Source organism: Peromyscus eremicus, chromosome 17 (assembly GCF_949786415.1).
Source record: "Peromyscus eremicus chromosome 17, PerEre_H2_v1, whole genome shotgun sequence".
NCBI lineage: Eukaryota > Metazoa > Chordata > Mammalia > Rodentia > Cricetidae > Peromyscus > Peromyscus eremicus.
Window position 1 is genome coordinate 46,025,397 of NC_081433.1, and position 18,239 is coordinate 46,043,635.

Genomic DNA, 18,239 nt, shown 5'->3' on the forward strand with positions numbered 1-18,239 from the left:
TAAATAAGCATTTAATTGCCTTATAATGAAACTACAGCACTGACCAAAGATGGAAAAACCTAGGTTTTCCCCTCTCTCGACCAGGTGTAGAAATGTAATCTCATCTGCCTTCCTGAATGTTCCACGCCTCAGTTTCTCCTCTGACAGAATGACTAGGAGAGCAAAAAGAGGGGAGACAACAAATAACAATAGTGATTTCGTGTGGCTGACTTAGATCTAAACTTTTACCATCAGCATACATTGAAATAAGGTACAGTGTCACAACACACACAAACAGAAATCAGAATTCTGTTTACTTACAGACCAAGAAATAAATCAAATCTAGTTTGGTTTATAAAGCAACTTATTTATGGACAAGAACCATTTTCTAAGGGTTTGGTATTATACATTATAACATACTATAAGTTATATTTATAAAAAAAAATTACTTTCCTGAATACAACAGTGGGTCTGTCCCCTACAGATCTGAACACATAAATGCTTACCTAAGCTTTGAAACTCTGACATTTTCTCTCTGTATATAAAACTAAACATTGTTAAGACTTGCAAAATATTTAAAAGTTGTCATTTACACATATATTGTTGTGGTTCCCCGTTCTTAAAGCATGTTGTGTAGATTTGGCCGTAAAGAAAAACAATCCTTCATCAATTACGGTTAAGGATCCCCAAACTGAAACACATGTGGATGAACATCATTCAAGGGGCCAATCTACCCTCGTCTGGTGGGAGGTGGGGGCAGGGAAGAGGAGATAAATGGCCCACATGATTGATTTCAACTAAGACCAAAATCTTAGAGGACAATTATTGGATTTACTGTTTGTTTTTCAACATTTTGGAAGTTGAGAGCCAAAAAAGAAATTATAAAATCAAAGAGATGTGTGCCAGCTTTTAAAAAATAAAATAAAATAAAAGCGTGTGTGTGTGTGTGTGTGTGTGTGTGTGTGTGTATGTGTGTTGTTTTTCTAAAATTTTTACATTTACCTTACTTGACACAAAGCATTGGAAATCACCATCCTTGGTGAAATTGTCGGCCATAAAACTTAAAATGTGAGGCTAGTGCAAAACATGATTCAGTGCGTATTTCTACAATACATGCATCTAATATGTGTTTTAAAGTTTCAGTGTTAAAGTACTTTAAGTTTGCACTCACCTTTTATCATCTGACTTTTTTTTTTTCTGAAAAGCTAATTCTTTCCATTTTGTCCAAAGAGAGGTATTACATCTAATTAACATATCAACTTGTCTCCTCCTGTAACTGACAAATGCTAAATGCTTTATCAGTCTGGCACCAAAAATGATGTTGTCTCGGGTTTTCCCAGACTGCCCTGTCTGAAACGCTACATGAAAAGCTTTAATGATCATATATTAGGTGGGAACTTTAACCTTCTTTGTCCCAGGTCAATTGAGTGGGTCATTAGAAAAGTCAGCTCCACTTGTAATCCATTCAAAAGGCAACTTAGATTTACACGAAATGTGGCCTTGTGGCCATAGAAAAAGTGCAGGGCTTTGCAGAAGAGCAAAACAGGACACAGTCACACTGAATATCACTTTCCATTTATTTAATGACACGAGGTAAAATATTAAAATAATAACAAATGTGCAGCATGTAGAAAAGCCTTTTTACATTGTGTACCTTCCTTCTGAATAACAGAGAAATTAAACTTAATTATCAATTTAAATATAAATAAGTAAGTTATTGGGAGTTGATTATGTACCTGAAACTACATGATTTTTTTACACACACACACATACCCAACATATCATTTTATTTTACTCTCAAAACAATCTAGTAAAAGGTAGACACTTGTAACCACATTACAGCTATCACTTGTATAGTAGCACAGTTAGGTGTCAAGACCTGGTACCTCACTCATATCTATCACTTTTTATCTACATAACATAAGGCGGGTGAATTCACTTCCTGATGTATCAGATTTTTCCATCCTTAAGAAAATAAATGATACAGTATCCACCTTATAGGGATGCTGTGAGGAGCAGAAGATGGCTGACTGCATGTTCCATGGAAGTAGTTCTTTTGTTGTTATTGTTGTCATTCAACAGATAATGAGGCAGAGGTTATAAGAGGTTTTAAAACTTAACCAATCACAGTTAAGTGGCAGGACAGAGGTCTGGGCCTACATGTTCTTCTGGAACCTACAGATTAGTAAAAAAGGCATAGAAAACCGGATGTACGTTCCTCTGATTTAGAGGTGGGATGTAGGATCATTCAAGACTTCCCAATGGTAAAGCAACAGATAGGCTTCCAACTAAATAGAGCACTACCTGGGGGTGTATGGAGCAAGGCAGAGACTTCCAACTATCTGGAAGAAGAGATGGATCTGTGGATAGATGTCCAGGGATGGATTCAGATGCAGGTGGAACTCACAAAGCTATCCTACCTATCCACCCTGTCACTCTTTTCACTGTAACTGACAGTTGAAGTCACGAACAGGACTGATAGTGCTTCATTAGGGCCTAAAGATGGAATGTGAAAAATATAATTCTCTGCCAAAATATGTAGCATTCCAAACATACCTACTTCTACAAGTGAACCCCTTCCTATGCACTATGTATAATAATTTAAAACTATTATTTTCAGACTAGATGTCAATTTTCTCTGTACAAGTAGTGAGAATTGACATAATCCAGCCAGTCATACTAAGCATTGACTCACCTTGGAGCAGTCTTATCAACCTCCCTCCATTAGGGGTCCCCTTGGAGCCACAGAGCTTTTAAAGATGTTATTCTCATTGTTTAGGACACTCCTTTACACCTACGCTATGCTCTACCAACTTTTTTTTATCTCAGCTCTGGAATCACTCACAAAAAGAAGCCCTTAGTCAAAAAAGAAGCTCTTTGAGGACCATCTGGAAAAGAACGTGAGCAGGGGATGGGAGAGCAGGGAGGGGGCAAGTGGAAGAGTGGCTAATGCATATGAGTAAAGTAATTAATATGCATGTACAAAAATAAAAATATTAGAATGGACCCCACTAACTTGTATGATGAACACATGCTAATAAAAGAAGCATGTTTTCTCCTTTCTCATTTTCTTTCCTATTCTCTATTTTCCCTGCTTTCTTTTCCTCTCCATCTTCCTCTTTTTCCTTTAATTGTGTTCTGATACATCCTAGAATTTCCTGCCCCTTTATTGATTAAATAAACTGCCCTATTTAGCAATTACTTAGCCCTGGGAATACAAAAGTGAGGGCCAGTTCCCGCTTGTACTATTTGTTTCCTTCGTGAATTTGATTCACCCCCTTCCCCAGCAAGCATGTGGGCTCCAGGACCTGTAGCTAGGGATAATTTTGCTCTTTATTCACCTCAGCTGTTTCCTCCGAATCTTCCATAAAGTCCAGCTCATAGAAAACAGTGAACATTGACTGAACAAGTTACAAGTGAAATCAATAAGAATGAAATTTAAAGTTAGTTCAGGTTGTGGTTTGAACTTAAAATGTTCCCCACAAACTCACCAGTTTGGTTCCCAGTGGACCATCAAGGATACTTTGGGAGGTGGTGCCTACATGAAGGATCTGGATCAGTAGGGGCATTTGTTTGAAGGTCATAACTAGTCCTTGGCTCCTTGCTCACTCTGCTTCCTCTCCACCCCATCCATGCACTCCCACCAGCATGATGTTCTGCCCTAATACATGGAGCAAGCCTCTATTGTCCAAACCCTCAAAAGCCATGAGTGAAAATAAGTCTTTCTTCTTATGCTTCCGTTAGGTATTTGGTCACAGCAATGGGAAAGCTAATATAACCTACATACCCTTAAAGTGGTTTGAAAGAATATGAGCATATAAAGTCCAGAGCTCTCTAATGACAGATAGAAAGGACTGGAAGCCACATGACAAGACTTCTCCATAGCTAGACCTTGAGTTCCCTTTCATGAGCCTGATGAAACTATTCAACGAGAATTCTGAGGACATGAGGTCATAGAATACATTTTTGAACCTCCTCTAAGGAAAGTAGGTGTATGGAAAGGATGAGGGGGTAACTACTTTGGATTATGACTGCTGAGAAAGATGCACTGATACCACTCAGAATCTGTGTTCATTTTCAATAGGTAAGATGAAACAAAATTCTATTCTCTAGTGCATGCATGTTTTGCTACTTGTACTTACTATAATAATCAAAAAACAGAATGAATTTTAATTTCTAAGTGAAATAAAAAAGTAGCCAGGACACGTGTGATTAAATCTGGTACAAAAAATGAAAAATATTAGATTATATAAATATTAATTAGTAAGAATGAAATTGATATAAGGATCATAAACATAGCAAAAATTGAATAGGTAAGTGAAGTCCATAGATGATACTATGAAAAATATTTCAACTGTATCAAGTACCAAAGATTAGAAACAGATAAAAGTCTTCTAAGAATGACAATGTTCACTCATTGATGTAAGAGGAATTCCAGATCTTATCAAAATTAAATTAACCAAGCAGAATAAAAGACCAGAGCCAAAACCAGATGTGAATTCTCAAAGCCAGAAAGTAGTGATGGAAAATAAGGGAACCAGGATTGTACTAAGCATAATAACCGAGGCACACCAAAGCCCTAGTCTCTCTTCTAAATCACTCTGTCACTCAAAGCAAAATATTTTCCTGTAGTACAGAGAGCTCAGAATCATAGAGAGCTGTAGCTCAGTAGTAGAGCGCTAGCCTAGCAGGTGTGAGGTCCTGCTTTCAATCTGTACAAAAAGAGGAAATAAAATCAGGAAAAGAGAGCAGAGGCAGAGGCACAGCACGAGAAAGTGGTTTACTGCTACAATCTAGCTAAAGTACATCAACTCGTGGGCATGTGGACTTACAGAGCAGCATGGAATTTGGCTGGGATCATAACAACTATTACATCAGAGCGCTTTCTGATAGCATCAGAGGGGCATCCATACTGATGAAGTTAAGCCGTCTCTCTACAGCTTGATTTTTATTACAATCTACATATATAGCTTGTTTTATGGATGTTTTTTAATTGAAATATACTCACTTAGAAATTTAGCCAAAAATCTAATTTTAAACTCTGTAAAGTTTATGTCTGAAGCCACCAAGAATGTCACTCACCATATCTTTTGTTTCTTTTGATAGTTCATAACATTTTATTTTTTTATTGGCCTCTATGTGTGCAATAAACACATGACTATGTATACATATGTGGTGGGAGCTGTGCACATGTGTGTGTGGGGGTGGGGGTTCAAATCAGATGTCTTCCTGGATTGTTCTCTACCTTACATTTTGAGACAGGGCTGCTCAGCAAGCCTGGAGCTCCCCTGTTCAGCTAGTCCTGCTAAGCAGCAAGCTCCTTCGATCTGCCTGACTCTACCCCTCAGTACTGGTATTACAGACATGTGTACCCATGCTCACCTTTAACATGTATGCAAACATTTTACCACCGAGTGATCTTCCCAGCCATGGAATGACCTTTCCTACTTTTCTTTGATATTGATTACCTTCCCTTTTAGAAAGAATAGAAGAAAAACTTTAGCATTGTATCTTTTTTCTTGATGCTAAATGCAAGACGGGCAACCAAAAAAAAAGAAAGAAACAAACAAACAAACAACAACAAAAAGCACAGAACAAGTTCCTCTAAATACTTTTTGACTTGTAGTAACTGAGAAACTATGCAATTAAGCCTTTGTAAATGCTATATATTTCAAGTAAGATTTTTTTTAATTCATCTTAGTGTAGAATCATTCTAGTTGAATGAAACAATGTATGTACTACAAATGCAAATTAATTAATGTTTAAGAAAAGTATTACTCCACAACAAAAATTCCTCCTGGTCATCGTGTGTGTGTGTGTGTGTGTGTGTGTGTGTGTGTGTGTGTGTGTGTTATTAGATAGATCACATTAGTTTTAGTTTTGCTTAGTTATTGCTTATCTGAAGTGTTTATTCCTAACTTACATCATTTAGGAACATTTTCACTTCCTGTGGAAATTTGGCTTTACTGTGTCTCCTTCATTCAGGACTTTAAAGATGCTATTGCTATTGGACTTCCAGTCCTGATTACTTATGTAAGGAACTTGCAAGTCACCACCATATCTTTATCAGTAAGTTAGAAGGACGGACAAACTGAAAAGTCAAAAAAGCTCTTCTCAGATTGGGCTCTGAGAGATGTAAGGGCTGCAGTCAATGGGCATGCATCATTTTTTTTTTCCTTTCTGTGATAGACGATGGGACAGACCAACATATGAGAGTAAGGATTTCTTTCAGGTCATAGTTGCTAGGGAATTTTGGTTCACTATGGTGGGAAGGTATGGTGTACCTCATGGTGATAGGAGATGAAGCAAAGGCTTCTCACATCACAGCAAATAGGACTCAGAAAGCAAGAGATGCAACCAGAAAAGGGTATGACCTTCAAGGCCTGCCCCAGTAATGCTCCTCCTCCAGACTTCCAAACAGGGTCATAAGGCAGACACTTTATCTTGCCTGGACTACTTCTTCTTTGCAGTATACTCAATAACCTCTGGAAGAAGGGGCAGAGCAGAACTTGGGAACTGAGCAATCAAATAGACCCAAACCATAACAGGGTTGCCCCCATTTCTGTGACTCCTCCAAAAGACGTATTTATTTTTATTTTAAGCATATTAGTGTTTTGCCTGGATGGTGAAGTACATAAGCCATAAGAATACAGTGCCTGTGGAAGCCAGAAGAGGGTGTCAGATCTCCTGGAATTGAAGTTACAGACAATTGTGATTTGCCCTGTGGGTGCTGGAAAAAAACCTGGTCTCTGTAAGCACCATAAGTGCTTTTAACTGCTGAGCCATCCCTCCAGCACATTTATCTCTAAGAATTTACAAGAGTTTTCATGGGAAATATTGGGGGGACCATTTCCTTGCAATTATGGCAGAGGAAGAGAGACAGGCTTTTGAAGTCACCTAGATGTTGTGTTCTTTTTCTGTTTGTTTTTAAAAAACTTTTTTCTTTTTTTATTATTAAGAAATTTTCTGTTCACTTTACATACCAATCACAGATGCCCCCCTCTTCCCTCTTCCTGCCCCCCAGCCTTCCCCCACAACCCACCCCCCATCCCCACATTTCCCAAGGCAAGCTCTTCCATGGGGAGTCAGCAGAGCCTGGCACACTCAGATGAGGCAGGTCCAAGCCCCTCCTCCCTGTACCAAGGCTGTGCAAGGTGTCACACCCTAGGCACAGGGCTCCAAAACGCCAGCCCTTGCACCAGCGACGGATCCTGATCCCCCTGCCTGGGGGCCCCCCAAACAGTTCAAGCTAAACAACTGTCTCCCATATCCAGAGGGTCTAGTCTAGTCCTGTGAGGGTTCCACAGCTATTAGTCCACAGTTCATGGGTTTTCACTAGTGTGGCTTGTCATCTCTGCATGTTTTCTCATCATGATCTCGATGTCCCCTCCCCACAGAATCCCTCCTCTCTGTCACTGGATTCCCAGAGTTCAGCCTGGCGCCAGGACGTGGATCTCTGCATCTGCTTCCATCAGTCACTGGATGAAGGCTCTATGACGTTTTTAAAGATTTATCTCTTATGTATACAGTGTTCTGCCTGCATGTGTCCATGCAAGGTAGGCCCTCAGAAAAACCCATTCAACCAGCTCCTAACTCCCTTGGTTGTTATCAGAGTGGCGGTGACCTGGTGAGTGAAGGAGATGCCCAGCTCCAGCCCACCTTGCTGCTCTGTACCACCACTGCTTTTGAGAGGCAGGAGCTGGGAAAAAAAATGTTTGCAAGGTGCAGAGCCCAGTGGCATGGAGTCACCGGAAGCAGGACCACTGGTTGGGTTAGAGAATGCTTCTTCTCCCCCACTTCATCATTCATGTCCTGCTACTTAAAAAAAATCACAAGAAAGCCGGGCGGTGGTGGCGCACGCCTTTAATCCCAGAACTCGGGAGGCAGAGCCAGGTGGATCTCTGTGAGTTCGAGGCCAGCCTGGGCTACCAAGTGAGTTCCAGGAGAGGCGCAAAGCTACACAGAGAAACCTTGTCTCGAAAAACCAAAAAAAAAAAAAAAAAAAAAAACCACAAGAGGAAACAGACATAAAGGTTTGAAGCTATCATGTGCTATCCAGCCAGCATCTGCCTCAAACACAAAATGCTGCAGGAAGTAGGCAAAACCAGAGGTTTAGAGGGATGTTTGTCAATAAGCAAAGCTAGAGCTTTCACATGGTGAGTCACACTTACCATCTCAGCTCATGGATGGCTAAAATAGGATGATTTGGTGGGAGTTAGAGGCCAGCCTGGGCTACATAGTGAGTTCTAGGCCAGCCTTGGCTATAGAGTGAGACCCTGCCTCAAAAATAAATCTCATGACAACAACAACGAAGAAGAGATCTAATTTTGAAAATATAGGAAAACCTAAATGTACATTTTCTCTATATGGAGTAATTTTATATTATCTTTTTTTAAATTTTTCAAGACAATCCTGGCTGTCCTGGAACTCTCTTTGTAGACCAGGCTGGCCTAGGACTCACAGAGATCTGCATGCCTCTGCCTCCCAAATGCTGGGATTAAAGGCATGAGCCACCATTGCCCAGCTATATTATCTTTTAAATGTGTTTGCATTCATATTTTCTGAAACAGAGTTTTATTCTAAATCTCATGTTTGCCTGAAGCTTGTGACTGTAGCCCAGGCTAGACTAAAACTCACAGCAATCTGTGAGTACAGGAAATACAGATGTTACACACTGCCTGGCAAGCACACATTTTTCTAAGATCTTTTTAAAAAAGAAAACATCTAAATTAGAAAAGCAAAATGAGCCGGGCAGTAGGTGCGCATGCCTTTAATCCCGGCTCTCGGATTTAATCCTAGAGCCAGGCGGATCTCTGCGAGTTTGAGGCCAGCCTGGTCTACAGAGCAAGATCCAAGATAGGCAACAAAACAACACAGAGAAACCCTGTCTCGAAAAAAACAAAACAAAAATGTGAGAACTAAAGATGATAAGGTGATTCAAGATAAAGGAAAAATGACTTCAATCTCACTAAAGTAGAAAGTAGTGTCAGCAGCTGGTCGTAAGGCTAAGGACATTGAGAATTTAAAATAAAATCTGAAACAAGCCTTGTTTTTCCCTGTTGAATCCAAGAACAAAGTAGAGAAGATAGGGCAGAGGGACCTCAAGACGAAGGAGACGGGCTGGGGATGTGACTCGGTGACAACATCCCTGTCTAGCGTGCAAGGCAGGGCTTCCATCCTGCGCATAACAAAATAAAAAGAAAAGATAAGTCATTAATGCAGACGTATGGAGACAAAGGAAAGATCTCGGAGTTAAATCATGAGTTGGGAGCAGAACCCTGCAAAGAAACACGCAGATACAGGTGCCACAGACTGCAAAAGAATTCTCCAGAACAGTGAAGTACCAAGTGGAGAGGAGACGCTCGATGGAGTTATTTATAGAGACCACATTAATTCTGTTCATAGAGCTGAACTTCTCTGTAAGAACACTAATCCACCACACCCCCACCGTGACGCCCAAATTCAAAGTTATTTTTAAAATACAATCAGGATTTTGAGACAGCTCAGAAGTGACATGCTGAAGTTATCCAATGTCATTGACATTTTTTTTTAAATTTAAGTTTCCCATTTCTGGTGAGTATTGTACCCTTCTCTTATTAGCAAGCAGGCGCTACAGTCTCGTGGGTCTCACATTCCATTTCAGTTAGCAAATCTGTCAATCAACTGGCTCATCAAGAGGTCCTCCTTGGAGCTCGGCACTCCATCCAGGCATGCTGATTTACTGCTCTCAGCCCCAGTCCTTGCTAGGACTGAATGCTTGGTGCCTGAAGTACAAAGACACTGGCTTGTTTGATTTGGCAGTAATTGTCTCTCTTCCCTGAAACAGGCCCTAAAATTGCTTCTATGTTTAGAACAAGATTGCTCTGTTGTTGCTATTGGTCAGAGAGACTTACCTCTTAAGAGTTGTTTGACTGATGAACAGACATTTGTTGGACACAAGCTAAAGACACAGGAACCCTTATTATGTGCATGCCTATTGAGCCCATTATGACTTTCCTATGAGAACATGAGTTGTGAGGATTTTACTGCCTAGTAACACTTTGACTAAACACAATGATGATTCCAAGTTTCTGGTTGTTTTTTTGTTTGTTTTGATTCAGGCAGAGCTGGGCATTCATCCCATGACCTTTAAGCACGCTACCAAGTTTTCTACCACTGAGTTGCATCTTCAGCCGAGTTTCTGATTTATTTGATTTGATGAGGACAATTTATTTGTTAAGGAAAAGGCACTTGAGCCAATATACAAAAAGTAAATCCCAATCCAATAACTCTCAGTTGCACAAATAGGGAGGTAAATGTGGCCAGTCCACATTTAATATACTTGTGGCTGAAAGAGTCCCTAGGCCCTTCACACACATCCTCCTCTTTATGTCACACAGAGAAAGCCACCAGAATATTTTTGACTCACCAAAGCAGCTAGAGTCTCACTTGGTGGACATCCTGAATATTCTCCAGTCCGTGGCCTAACTCACCCACACATTAGTGCTTCAGTGCTCAGTAAGAACTTTCCATTGATATAATCTTGCCCCAGACTTTTTAAAACCCCAAGTAACTGCTTCTCTATTTAAGTTAAACGTATGTTCCCTGGCCTCTGTACCAAAAAATCATCCCTGTTAAGAAAATAGGAAAAACAAATCCATGAAACAGTGTGTATACAGATTGACTATAGAGATTTTCTATTTTATCATGAGCAACTTCAACTTATTGTCCTTTTAATTTATGGTAGACAAAAACCTTACTTGGTATCTTAAAGATACCAGACCCCCAGAAGAAATTCTGTGCAGAATAATGTAAGACGCCTAAATTAAAGCTCTCTAGACTTGTTTACATTTGAAAATGAAAAGTGCTCCCCTCCTTATGATGAAATGAAATTGTTGCTGCCTCCCACTTCCCATGCACTCTGAAACCCTCTCCTCCACACAGTCTTCCCTAGTTCAGTCAATAGCAGCTCTATTTCCCTAATGCCTCAGGCCTGAGGATATCAGATCATCCTTGGCTCCCTTCCTCACTATAGCAGTCCAGCCTTGTCATCTTTGCCTGCCGGATATGTTCGAAGTCTGAGCAATTCTTTGTTTTGGATACTGTTTTTATTCTTTGATTGTTTCATACATTTATACAAAGTATATTGATTATATCCACCTAACAAAACCTGCCTTCCAACCCCCCTCCCAGGAACCGCACCCAATCTCCCTCCCAGATTTATGCCATCTTTTTATGTAACTTTTCGTTTCTGAGCCTAAATAGTGCTTTGCATATGAACGGAAATGTGTGGCCCTACACTGGAACATGAGCACCTTTCAGTGTCCACATCTCAAAAGGAGAATGACTACCCCTCCCTCAGCAGTCGTCAACTGCCAATAGCTCCTCTGACAGGTGAGTGGTCTCAGGGAATCCATCCCACATATGTGCTGGAATTTCGACTCGCTTATGTAGGTCTTGGGCAGGTAACCACAGCTACTGTGAGTTGATGTATTCAACAGCCATGTCATATCCAGAGGTCATCATTTCTTAGCTCTCATTCCCACCTGCTAGGTCTTACATTCTTTCCACCTCCTCTTGCATGAAGTTCCCTGAACCTTAGATGGTGAAAGGTTGGTCTAGATGACCCACCCATCCACAGCCAAGCACTTGGGAGTATTGATAGTTAGCATGTTGACCACTTATGATTCTCTGTGTTAATCACTACTCACTTCAAAAACAGAAGCTTCTCTGACCAAAGTTAATTGCAGCTCATATGTGGACATAAACACAAATATTTATAATGTAGGTTAACAGCATGACCATTTGGCAAGAAAACAACAATAGATTTCCACCGGGGACTATGCTTGCCCTAGTCATGGGCTTTGGACCATGTTTTCGGCTCCAGACATAAAATCTATCCAGTGTATTAGACCTCATATTCAATCACAAAGCACTTGGTTCCTTCCCTAGCTACTATGCCATTATCGCACTAGTAGGCACATCATGCTGGTAGGTCAGCATTGTAATATAAAGAGTACAGCTTGGGTTAAGACCATTGATGTCTTTTCTCCCCCGCAGCCTTCACATAACACATTATGGCACTATGTATAACATTTTCTGGTACTATATATTCTAGGTAGTAGGAAGAAAGTTTCTTAGACACGGACCATTTTTCAACACTCTCATTGAATCATTTTCAGCAGCATTTAACCTGATCTCTCTATATCTATCTTTCTGCTCTCTATTCTCCTCTTGAAAGGTCATGTTCCACCGCCATTATTCTATTGGTAAAAATGAAAGTCTAATATGGTCCGCATCTGTTCTCCAACATTATCTATCACCATTTGCCCTCAGCTCCTTCTCTTCCACTCATCTTGCTTTTCTTCAAACACATAAATTGTCTTCTAAGGGACTTTGGACTTACTAGTCTCATAGCCAGGAATACTCTTCACCCAAATGACCAGGTAGCAATGCTTCCTCATTCTCTTCAGGTCTTATTACCCATATAAAACAGCTACAGCCTTCTAGTACTCCATACCTTACCACCTTACCATGCCTTATTTTTCTTCATTATACTTATCATCTCCTTGAGTTACAATACATTTGCTTTTTTATGTCTTCCTTGATCTGTGATTCATAGCAGGTACTTAATAAACATATCATGAATAACAATGATGATAACAAGAAAAATAAAGATGTTGTTGTCTTCTGGATTTCATGTGGAGCAGTGGTAAGACAGACAGGATGAGAAAAAAAAAACAATAGAAACTTTAGCACAACAGCTATAACCAATCATTCAATAGTAGGACTTCTACAGAAGCATCCGCAAGGGCTTTCATGGAACTAAATCTTCTGAATTTTAAACTTAAAGAAATTAAACTTAAACTCCTACAAATGGTGCATTTGAACTTGAACCAAGCTGTCTCTTGTCACTCATCTCTGAGGTTTAATGTGCCAGGATCCTGAGGCTTTCCTCTTTCATGTCACAAAGCATGTTGCACCCACCTTTCAGCCCTCCCCACAGGTCTGTTATCACAGTGTTTCTTGGGGACTTACTGATGCTTCTTTGCTAGTGCAGGCTATTGTTTTCTTTCCCAGTCTTTAACTCTCTTCCATCTTGGTGCAATCCAGATCCAGCACATGGATACTGGTGAAATTATTAAGGCCATTCCACATAGTTAAAAGGGAGGTTTGTTTTGTGGGGTAACTTACAAGTAAAGGGATAGTTTACAGAGTCTGGGAAAAGCGTGGCGCAGTCCGGCGGTGTTCTCTGGAGAACTCTGCTTGGTCTACCTCTAGCATCCAGGATCCAGAAACTAAGAGAGCTGGTGCATCCAGATCTCAGGTCTTCAGGGTCCTCTCTTGGCCCTGCCTTGTAGACGTGACAGTTACCGAAGCCTCAATGGGGCTTGGAACTTCCAGATCAAAGCTGGAATGGCTACCCACTACATCTCCCCCTTTTGTCTAAATAAGAAGGTTCTAACCTAATACAAGACTATATACAAAGGAATGGTTATCAAATATTGTCCAGGAGTAATGAGAGATAATGACCTAGATAAAATGGAACTACAATCAATGCGAACAATATCAAGCAAGAAACACATACTAAAATCCAGAGAAGTCTAGAACATAGGTAAATGGCATGTTACAAAGAATATTTCAAAACGTGTCCTATCCTAAAGAACTTGAATCTAATACTTAATATGTTCTATCTAAGATATTATATATATATATATATATATATATATATATATATATATATATATATATACTAAGTTGAAACTATAACTGCTAGTCTTCAATCCCATCAAAGACCTGAGAAGGAATATAATGGTACCTGAGAAATGGTAGATGGAACCATCCTTTTCGGAAAAAAAAGAAAAGGGGAAGTGCTGTGGGATGTTCTGTATGGCAAATGTGTTGCTCTGATTGGTTAGTAAATAAAACACTGATTGTCCAGTAGCTAGGCACAAAGTATAGGCAGGACAGAAAATCGAGGGAACAGGAAAGAGAGAGAGACCTGCAAGCTGCCGCCATGACAAATGAGATGTAAGGTACCGGTAAGCCACAAGCCACGTGGCGACTTATAGATTAATAGAAATGGGTTAATTTAAGATAGAAGAAGTAGATAACAAGAAGCCTGCCATGGCCATATAGTTTATAAGTAATATAAGCGTCTGAGTGATTATTTTATACGTGGGTTGTGGGACTGTGGGGGCTTGGTGGGACCTGGAGAGAAGCTCTCCAGCTACACATGGACACACGGGCCTTTGCAATTTGTGGGTTAATTCTAGATGTGATATGAGGGACAGTTGCACTGTTCAAGTAAGTGAAGATCCCATGACACAAGATCTCTGGGAGATCCTGAGCTCTTAATTAAAAGTTGTCAAAAAGATATCAAACGATAGAAATATGAGGGAAGGTACCAAGTAGATTAATATGGGGAAAATAATGCTTAGTTATTTAATCAACTGAATGTCTGAGTTAGAATTAAAAAGAAGCAATAAAAATATTCCCTTCCTATAAATTGTCCAGAGTTTGGAATAAGGAAGCCAAGTATATGACTCTTATTATCCCCTAGTGATATGTGCTGGGGTTTGTGGGAGAATATGGAAAGGAAATCTGACCAAAACAAGTCTTGGACATAAGAACAGACTTAGCTCTAAACCAGTTCCCCAACTCTTATCTGTGACATATTATACAAATTACTCAAATTCTCCATCATTTGGTTTCCTTCTGGTAGAAACAGGGGGAAAAGGTTAATGAAAATAATTTTGAAGTGGCTAAAATTTGCATAACATTGTGAGCACTTGTTTCCTTTTGAAATGCCAGTTTCATGATTATGGTAGAAGTCGTTGTCAACATTGCACTTTTTAACTTTATGAAGTACAGACTGGAATTCCTACATGCTGTGTGGGGAAACTGAGGCATCAATTGTTAGGATCCACAAGATGGTATTCTGTGATTTTGCAGCTCCAGAGCACATCAACAGAGATCCACATGGAAGCTAATGGAAAAGACTGAGGCAGGGGACCTGGAAAACAGTCACAGGTGGTGAAGGTGGGGAATGTGAGGTGACCAGTGTGTATTAGTCTAGATTCTTGAAATGAATCGGTAAAATAAAGAATAAATTGAAGATAGGCAAGAATTTAAAGAAAGGGGACATTAAAAAAAAATCAAACGTTCGAGTAGAAAACTTCTTTTCACTTTTTTTTTAACCTCTCAAACTGCAGTGAAAGATAATGAATATGTGTCTCCAGCAGCAGGCTGACAGTTGATATGAAAAATAGATGTCTACATCTGCAAATCTGAACTCAGCCAGCCCCATTCTTAGAACATTCTAGAAGCACACGTACCTTGTGCTGAAGAAGAGTCTGTGGGTGCTGATATTTACTTACTTCCTAATGTGGATTCACAGTAAGGCTGTGCTGCTGCTGCTGCTGCTGCTGCTGCTGCTGCTGCTGCTGAATGTCATTGTTGAGACCACAGGGGTAGTATTGCTGGAATAATAAGTGTGTTATGTTGAACTAAGGACCATAGCTAAGCACTGTGCAAATAATTATGCATACACCATTATATGCAATTCTTTTAATCATTCTATGAGGTAAACTTATTTTCTCCATATAATAAATGAGGATATTCAGCCTCAAAGAAAGGAAATAACCTGCCCCTGAGCCCACAAGGACCGGGCAGAGCAGTAGAAAACACCTGATGTGCCATGCCTTTCTAATCTACATCGACAGTAGTTTTGCATGATTAAACCCTGGAAAGTGTGAGACTCCATCAAACCCAGCCTTAATTTGTGTGATCAATCACTCTGCCACAGTATTCCTGGTGTAAAACTAAACGTCCTTGAGCCTGAGAAGAGAGAAAACCTGGCTAGAACCCAGCAAATGTTTAATGTATATGAGCTGCAGGGTTCAATCCCCTGAAAGAAAAAAGAGAGGAGGAGAAGGGAGGAAAGGGAACAGGAGGGGAAAGAAAGAAAACCCTAGCCAGATGTGGTAGAGCACACCTACAATCCCAGCACTTGAGCGGTAAAGTCAGGAGGATTGGGAGCTTGAGAGCAGCCTGAGCTAGAAGAGACCCTGAATGGAAAACAAAAGGGCAGTCCTAGCAAAGCACCCACAACATCACATTTTAGTGGTTCTTTAACTGTGCATGCTACCATTAATTAAACTCATATTCAAAACAAAGAAACTTTTATAGACCAAGAATTGCTCATCCATTTTCACATATGTATCTCTCTTTGGCCTCATGAAGGACTTAGGTTTAAAAATTTTCTTGGTGGTGTTTGACAGATTTAAAACATTATTCATTTGTTTGACATGTATTTATTATGAGTAATAGCATGGAGGGTTTCTTACAAAACTTTGTCCCTAAAAGGAAAGGTAGGTTTTGTAATAATGGCAAAGAATGCATTTAAGATAATCTGACTGAAGAGGTCTTTGTGGATTCATGCCATGGTAAGAAATGAAAGGGTTTAATTTAATCACTCAGGCATTTCTATTAAAATGCTATGGGCTAGGTTATATGAAGAGGAAAGTGGAAAAAATTGGGGGCTTTAATTCAGTAGGAGAAGGACAATACAGAGAGAAAAGAAGGGAGAAAGAATAGTAACACCAGGAGGTTTGAAACCCCATCGGGAATTATATCACGTTGTATTTACTGTTTTATGTTTATATTTGATATAATTTAAACAATTATATTACTTTATATCACACATAATATACCTAAGTACATGTGTATAAATATGCATATAGTTTAAATGAAGTTATGTCACTTGGCCATACACTATCTAACAAAACCGCAGGTCCAGGTATGAGAAACTCCTTACCCAGCTGTGATGCCAAGGATCCACAACAATGATCACCACAGCAAGACGTTCCTGAAGGTGTGTGATGGCTGTTCTTGGTTATCAACTTGACTGCATCTGGAATTAACTAACACCCAAGTGGCCAGGTACACCTGTGAGGGAGTGTTTCCTTCATTAAATCATTTGAAGTTTTAATCCAGATCTTTCGAAGTGGGAAGATACTTGGCTAATTTGAGCCATGCTTTCTGTTGGCAGCCATATAAAGGGCATGGAAAATAGAAGCTTCCTCTCTTTGCCTGATTGCTCTTGTTCTCACTATAAAGTCCATCCCTTCACTGGCATTAGAGACTACTGTTTTGGAATTATGGTATATACTGAAGACCAACTAAAACACATAGCTTCATGGACTGGACAACTATTGATTCATGGACCTTCCACGGGTGGACAGCCATATTGGACTAGCTGGACCACAGCCTGTAAACGCATCTAAGAAATCCCTATCTCGTGTGTGTGTGTGTGTGTGTGTGTGTGTGTGTGTGTGTGTGTGTGTGTGTGTGTATTGACTGTATGGTTCCTAGCTCCAGTTGATATATCTACAGTACAACCCATACACCTAAGGTTCAGGGAACATACTAGAAGATGGAGTAGAAAGGTTGGAAAAGCCAGAGGGTCAGAAACTCAGATGTAATATTATGTCTTCTATATATGACAGAAAGGCTGCACCCATGAAATGTCAACAATATGGCTGCCTAAACAAGACCTAAACACTGACAACACCAGTTTGCATGCCAACATGGATGGAGGAAATTGCATGAGGCCCCACCACAAGATGAAGAGCTACAGTCAACTACTGACTGTTGAGAGAGGAAGAATCGGTTTTTCCCGGGGATGAGCCCCCTAACTGGTTATCCAGTACCAAGTGGTCAGCCCTAAAACATATATATGTGAGCAACACTAAACACAGCAAGTTGCATTCATATATTCATTCATATATGTGTATGTATAATGATAATAATTAAATAAAAAGAGGGCATGGATTTTTTTGCAGGGGGCACATAGAGTGACTGGGGTGGGAAATGATGTATTATATCTTAACTGAAAATAAAATAATTTGTACTTAATTATGCAGGCTAAAAGAATAATGTTCAAGGAGATTCAAAGCATTCTATTTGTAACACATTATGTTGCCCCAATTGCCGAGTATTTCTTCTTGCATAGTATTTTAAAAGTCTGATAGTCACTACATGCCAGGGAGTAGGGAGTGCACCTACATGTTGTTGATCAACACCCCCTGAAACTGAAAATATCTGGGAAGAGCAGCAGTTTATCCTTACATGTAGTTTGTAACAATACAAAGACGCACATGGGACTGGTAGGGTAGCTTATCATAATACTTGCCTCCAAGCCTGATCACCTGAGTTAGATCCGGGATCTCACCTTATGGGTACAGAGAACCTCTAGCAATGTGTCCTCTGATTGCTAG

General features: G+C 40.0%; 1 long non-coding RNA gene across 1 annotated transcript; it reads left to right on the forward strand.

The window, feature by feature from the left end:
- The first annotated feature begins 3,954 nt into the window (after positions 1-3,954).
- Positions 3,955-17,820, forward strand: LOC131894508 (uncharacterized). The gene is made up of 3 exons (XR_009374934.1): positions 3,955-4,063; positions 16,754-16,834; positions 17,469-17,820. It is a non-coding gene; the product is annotated as an uncharacterized LOC131894508 (long non-coding RNA).
- The last annotated feature ends 419 nt before the right edge of the window (positions 17,821-18,239 follow it).